The 6,134-nt window shown below is 49.8% G+C and overlaps 1 long non-coding RNA gene across 1 annotated transcript in view; it reads right to left on the bottom strand.

The window, feature by feature from the left end:
* LOC144496854 (uncharacterized) overlaps window positions 1-6,134 on the bottom strand; it is a 238,082-nt gene that overhangs the window by 231,792 nt on the left and 156 nt on the right. The gene's annotated exons all lie outside the window — the stretch shown is intronic.

Raw genomic sequence — 6,134 nt, 5'->3', positions numbered from 1 at the left:
ATCCTTACTGATTGTGGTCTGTGAATTAGGAAGTTCAGGATCCAGTTGCAGAGGGAGGAGCCGAGGCCCGGGCCAAGGAGTTTGGAGATGGGTTTCGTGGGAATAATAGTGTTGAAGGCTGAGCTGTAGTCAATAAACAGGAGTCTGACATAGGTGTCTTTGTTATCTAGGCGTTCCAGGGTTGAGTGCAGGGCCAGGGAGAAGGTGTCTGTTGTGGCCCTATTGCGGCAATAAGTGAACTGTAGTGGATCCAAGCAATTTAGGAGGCTGGAATTGATTCGTGACTTGACTAGCCTTTGGACATACGGGGATAGATGGTGGCTTCATGAACATGTTTACGTTCATGTCTCTATCAACCAGAATATCTCCTCTCCATGTCCCTGGGAGTGTTTGATGGGGACAGTGTAGAGGGAGCTTTACTCTGTACCTAACCCCGTGCTGTCCCTGTCCTGGGAGTGTTTGATGGGGACAGTGTAGAGGGAGCTTTACTCGATATCTAAAGAACATCTTACCCAGTCCCTCCCCTCTACCCTATCCCTGTATCCCTGCGCATTTACCATAGCTAATCCATCTCACATCTTTGGACACTGAGGGACAATTTAGCATGGCCAATTCACCTAACCCGCACATCTTTGGACTGTGGGAGGAAACCGGAGCACCCGGAGGAAACCCAGTCAGACCCGGGGAGAAGGTGAGACTCGCACAGACCCGAACTGGCAGCATGTAAGCCTACTTGTGACACTAATAAATGAATTTAAACTTAACTGATAATTGCAAAATCCACAGAAGAAAATGTCACAAAAAAAAAATTCACTGCTTGTACAAGCTGTTGACTTCACATCGTTTTGGGTGAGTAATTGTCCTCCTTTGTGCAATAACTTTGGACTCCGCGAAGGCGGCGGTGTTGCTTTAAATGCAAGTCAACAACAAGGCCCGTGCTTTAAGGGTTAACCATCTGAGCGCCCCACCCCCCTTCGCTCATTGCTGCCCTCTGGTGGTGCGCAAGCCACACAGCAGCGACCAAGGGGACAATCACTCTGTACATTGGGGGAAAATAAAGGCTTGGATTCAGATCGTACCTTCGGTCTCATATTTCATTGGTACACCGCAAAGCACATCACACGCGATCTATTCCTCTGAGACGCACCCGCTGACAGGCAGGCCACTGGGTTGGGCAGGCAAAGAACATAGAATGTTTGCTCTTGTCTCGAGTCTGCAAATTGTGGGTTCCAGTCTCGCCCTTGAGACTTGACCACATTATCCAGGCTGATACTCGGACGCTGCACTGTTTTGGGGGGAGTGGGGGGAGGGGGGAAGGGGGTGCAGTGCTGCCTTTCGATTTAAACATCGAACAGAGAGCCCCATCTCATCCTCCCTCTCGGGAAGCCATTAACGATCCCCTGACACTATTTCAAAACACAACAAGGGAGGGGAAAGGAGAGGGGGGAGGGGAGGGGGGAAAGGAGTGGGGGAGGGGAGGGGAGAGGGGGGAAGGGAGAGGAGGGAGGGGGAGGGGATGCGGGTTTGACCCCAGACTCCCAGTCAACGTTCATTAATCCCACAGCCGACAATCACTCAAAACAAAAACTGGTTCGTCATCTTTCTCTTTGTGGAATCTTGCTGTGCACAAATCGGTTGCGACGTCACGCTACAGTGACGACATTTCCAAGTATTCCTTTGGCTGTAAGTCTCGAATCTGTGGCACATGCCGCGGTCCCAGACGACACGGTGGCACAGTGGTTGGCACTGCTGCCTCACAGCGCCAGGGACCCGGGTTCGATTCCCGGCTTGGGTCACTGTGGAGTCTGCACGTTCTCCCCGTGTCTGCGTGGGTTTCCTCCGGGTGCTCCGGTTTCCTCCCACAGTCCAAAGACGTGCGGGTTATGTTGGATTGGCCGTGCTAAATTGCCCCTTAGTGTCAGGCAGGCGAGAAGGGTAAATGCATGGGGTTGTGGGGATAGGGCCCGGGTGGGATTGTGGTCGGTGCAGACTCGATGGGCTGAATGGCCTCCTCCTGCACTGTAGGGATTCTATGATTCTATTTGATTCTATGACACAATATCAACGCATGTTTGTTCTTTTAGTCATTGTTTTAACCTCTGGGCCCGTGTGTGGGGTGGTTTCGGGTTAAAGAGACTCCCAGAGCCAGTCGAAAGCTCGGATTCCTGTGGCGAGTAACTCACCTCCTGACTTCCCAAAGCCTGTCCACATTTACAAGGCACAACTCAGGAGTGTGATGGAATACTCCCCACTTGCCTGGATGGGTGCAGCTCCAACAACACTCAAGAAGCTCGACATCATCCAGGACAAAGCAGCCCCGCTTGATCGGCACCATATCCACAAACATCCACTCCCTCCACACCGACGCTCAGTAGCAGCAGTGTGTACTATCTACAAGATGCACTGCAGCAATTCACTAAAGATCCTTAGACAGCACCTTCCAAACCCACGACCACTTCCATCGAGAACAGTGGTTCCCAAACTTTTTTCACTCGGCCGCACTTTCAGAATAAAAATTTGCTCGCGCCACACCGAATTTTTTATTGATAAGAAATACATTCAAAAACAAAAAAAAGCAACTCCTCGCAGTGCTTGATTCATAACATAGAACACAACTACTTTATAATCTGATCATGGGACATCCAGAAAGTATAAAACAATGCTTGTTTGAACCATGTTTAAATGTTTCTTTGATTGTCCTTGAATCTTCCCGCCACACTTGCCATCCTCTCTCGCCGCACCAGTGTGGCGCGCCGCACCCTTTGGGAACCACTGCTCTAGAAGGACAAAGGCAGCAGATACATGGGAACACCACCAGCTGCAAGTTCCTCTCCAAGGCACTCACTATCTTGACTTGGAAATACATCGGCGTTCCTTCGTAGTCGCTGGGTCAAAATCCTGGAATTCCTTCCCTAACGGCATTGTGGGTCAGCACGTGGACTGCAGCGATTCAAGATGGCGGCTCACCACCTTCTCAAGGGCAACTAGGGATGGGCAATAAATGCTGACCAGCCAATGACGCCCATGTCCCACAAATGAATTTTAAAAATACCGTTACCAGTTAGCCTTCCCCCTCAAAGGGGAGAACAGCCTATGGTCACCTGAGACTGTGGTGACTTTACCTTTGATGTGGAGATGCCGGCGTTGGGCTGGGGTAAACACAGTAAGAAGTTTAACAACACCAGGTTAAAGTCCAACAGGTTTATTTGGTAGCAAAAGCCACACAAGCTTTCGGAGCTCCAAGCCCCTTCTTCAGGTGAGAGCAAGGATACGGATACGTGGAAGGAGCAAGATGGAGTGTGGCTCGGAAGGGAGTTTGCATGTGCTGCTGATACCAAACTGTGACCCCCCTCTTGTCTTTTCCAGTAAATGAAACTGCGGGGTCGGAGGTCAAGGCTGAAAGGTTTGCAGCAACGGAGGTGCCGATTGGACGTTTCATCTCACCCTCCTCCGCAGGTCCCCAGCATCACAGCTGTCAGTTTTCAGCCACATGACACCAAGAAATGGCTGAAGGTCCAAAGATGTGTGGGTTAGATGGATTGGCCACACTAAATTGCCCCTTCGTGCCAGGGGGGCGAGCTAGGGTAAATGCATGGGGCTATAGAGATAGGGCTTGGGTGGGGTTGGGGTCGGTGCAGACTTGATGGGCCAGATGGCCTCCTTCTGCACTGTAGGATTCTATGGATTCTAACTGAATACTGCAAATGCTATGGACCTTGACAATATTTTGGCAACAGTTTTGAAGACTTGTGCCCCAGAACTTGCCGCACCCTGAGCCAAGTTATTCCAGTACAGCTCCTTCCACAGAAAGTAAGACCAATCAAATCTGGCCAATTACCTCCCCATCAGTCTACTCTCAATCATCAGTGAAGTTGATGCAAGCAGTAGACTGAACTCATAGCTGGCACTCAGGAAGATGGTTGTGGTTGTTGGAGAACAATCATCTCAGCTCCAGGACACCACTGAAGGAATTCCTTAGGGTAGTGTCCCAAGCCCCAACCATCTTCAGCTGCTTCGTCAATGACCTTCCCTCCGGTCAGAAGTGGAGATGTTCGCTGATGATACAAAAAAAAGGATACATTTTGTTCCCTTTTCTTTGCTTGTTTCCATTTTATTTCTTTCAATCAGCACATCTTCTTGAGACACATTTCCTTCTCTGGCTCCACCTCCATTCCCTCCCACCCTCGAGGACTATTTCTTCTGTCTTCCCACCCAATCACAGGCCTTCTCTTTATCCTTGTCTCACCCACCTCTTGGTCAAAACCTTTGACATTCCCAACTTCCCCAGCTCCCAGCTCTGAAACGTTAACTCTGTTTCTCTCTCCGCCCGACCTGCTGAGTTTATCCAGAATTTTCTCTTTCCTCAGCTATACAAATCTGCACCCACAAGGAGCAAGACCTGAACAATATCCAGGCTTGGGCTGACAAGTGGCAAATACGTTTTGTGCCACGCAAGTGCCAGGCAATGACCATCTCCAATGAGAGGGCATCTAATCAACACCCTTTGACATTCAAAGGCATCACTTTGCTGAATCCCCCACTACCAACATCTTTTGGGTTATCAAAAGACGTGCTGGTTAGGTGTGTTGGCCGTGCTAAACTCTCCCTCAGTGTACCCAAACAGACGCCGGAGTGTGGCGAATGTTGAATTTTCACAGTAACTTCATTTCAGTGTAAATGTAAGCCTACAAGTGACACTAAACTAAACTAAAAACACTGTGGCAACCAGGGCAGGTACAAAGTTAGGAATCCTGCGCTGAGTAACTCACCTCCTGACTCCCCAAAGACTGTCCACGTCTACAAGGCACAAGTCAGGAGTGTGGTGGAATATTCCCCACTTGCCTGGATTGGTGCAGCTCCAACAACACTCAAGAAGCTCGTCACCATCCAGGACAAAGCAGCCCCGCTTGATTCACAACCCTTCATCATTCAGAGCTCCAACATTCTCTCCCCACACGACCGACACACAGCGGAATTAGTTGGGGAGGGGGGGTGTTGCGGGGATAGGGCCTGGGTAAGATGCCCTGTTGCAGACTCGATGGGCCAAATGGCCTCCTTCAGCACTGTAGAAATTCTATGATTCTAAGGAGTTAGCGCGGTTGGTCTGTCCTCTTCGCAACCCGAAGCAGCTGCGGCGAGTTTGCAAAAGATTAATGGCTCACAGAGCTCAGATCAAAAGATTGGAGAAAAGCCCCGCATTGGTTAGTAATTCCTCACTTAGATGGGGCGTGAGCTCTCACATTTATTTCATTGCTTTACAGACGCTAAAACACACAGACAAGCATGGTCACAGTTACACAGCAAGGGGAAGAGTTTTCCATTTAACTTCAGAGGCTGGCAAACTATAAGACCACAAGACACAGGGGCAGAATTAGGCCACTCGGCCCATTGCGTCTGCTCCAGCATTCAATCAAATGACCCCCGACCTCAGATTGATCAAATGCATTGTTGAATCTTACCCACCGATCAGAATGTTCCAGCGTCTTAGAATAATTCTTTCCAAACTTGTGCTACAAGCAAGGACCACAATCTATTATCCGAGAATTGTAGAGGGAGCTTTACTCTGTATCTAACCTGTGCTGTGCCTGTCCTGGGAGTGTTTAATGGGACAGTGTAGAGGGAGCTTTACTCTGTATCTAACCCCGTGCTGTACCAGTCCTGGGAGTGTTTGATGGGGACAGTGTAGAGGGAGCTTTACTCTGTATCTAACCCCGTGCTGTACCTGTCCTGGGAGTGTTTGATGGGGACAGTGTAGAGGGAGCTTTACTCTGTATCTAACCCTGTGCTGTACCAGTCCTGGGAGTGTTTGATGGGACAGTGTAGAGGGAGCTTTACTCTGTATCTAACCCTGTGCTGTACCAGTCCTGGGAGTGTTTGATGGGACAGTGTAGAGAGAGCTTTACTCTGTATCTAACCCTGTGCTGTACCTGTCCTGGGAGTGTTTGATGGGGACAGTGTAGAGGGAGCTTTACTCTGTATCTAACCCTGTGCTGTACCAGTCCTGGGAGTGTTTGATGGGACAGTGTAGAGGGAGCTTTACTCTGTATCTAACCCCGTGCTGTCCCTGTCCTGGGAGTGTTTGATGGGACAGTGTAGAGGGAGCTTTACTCTGTATCTAACCCTGTGCTGTACCA

This window comes from Mustelus asterias, chromosome 8, assembly GCF_964213995.1.
Source record: "Mustelus asterias chromosome 8, sMusAst1.hap1.1, whole genome shotgun sequence".
Lineage (NCBI taxonomy): Eukaryota > Metazoa > Chordata > Chondrichthyes > Carcharhiniformes > Triakidae > Mustelus > Mustelus asterias.
This window is presented reverse-complemented; position numbering and strand designations above follow the sequence as displayed.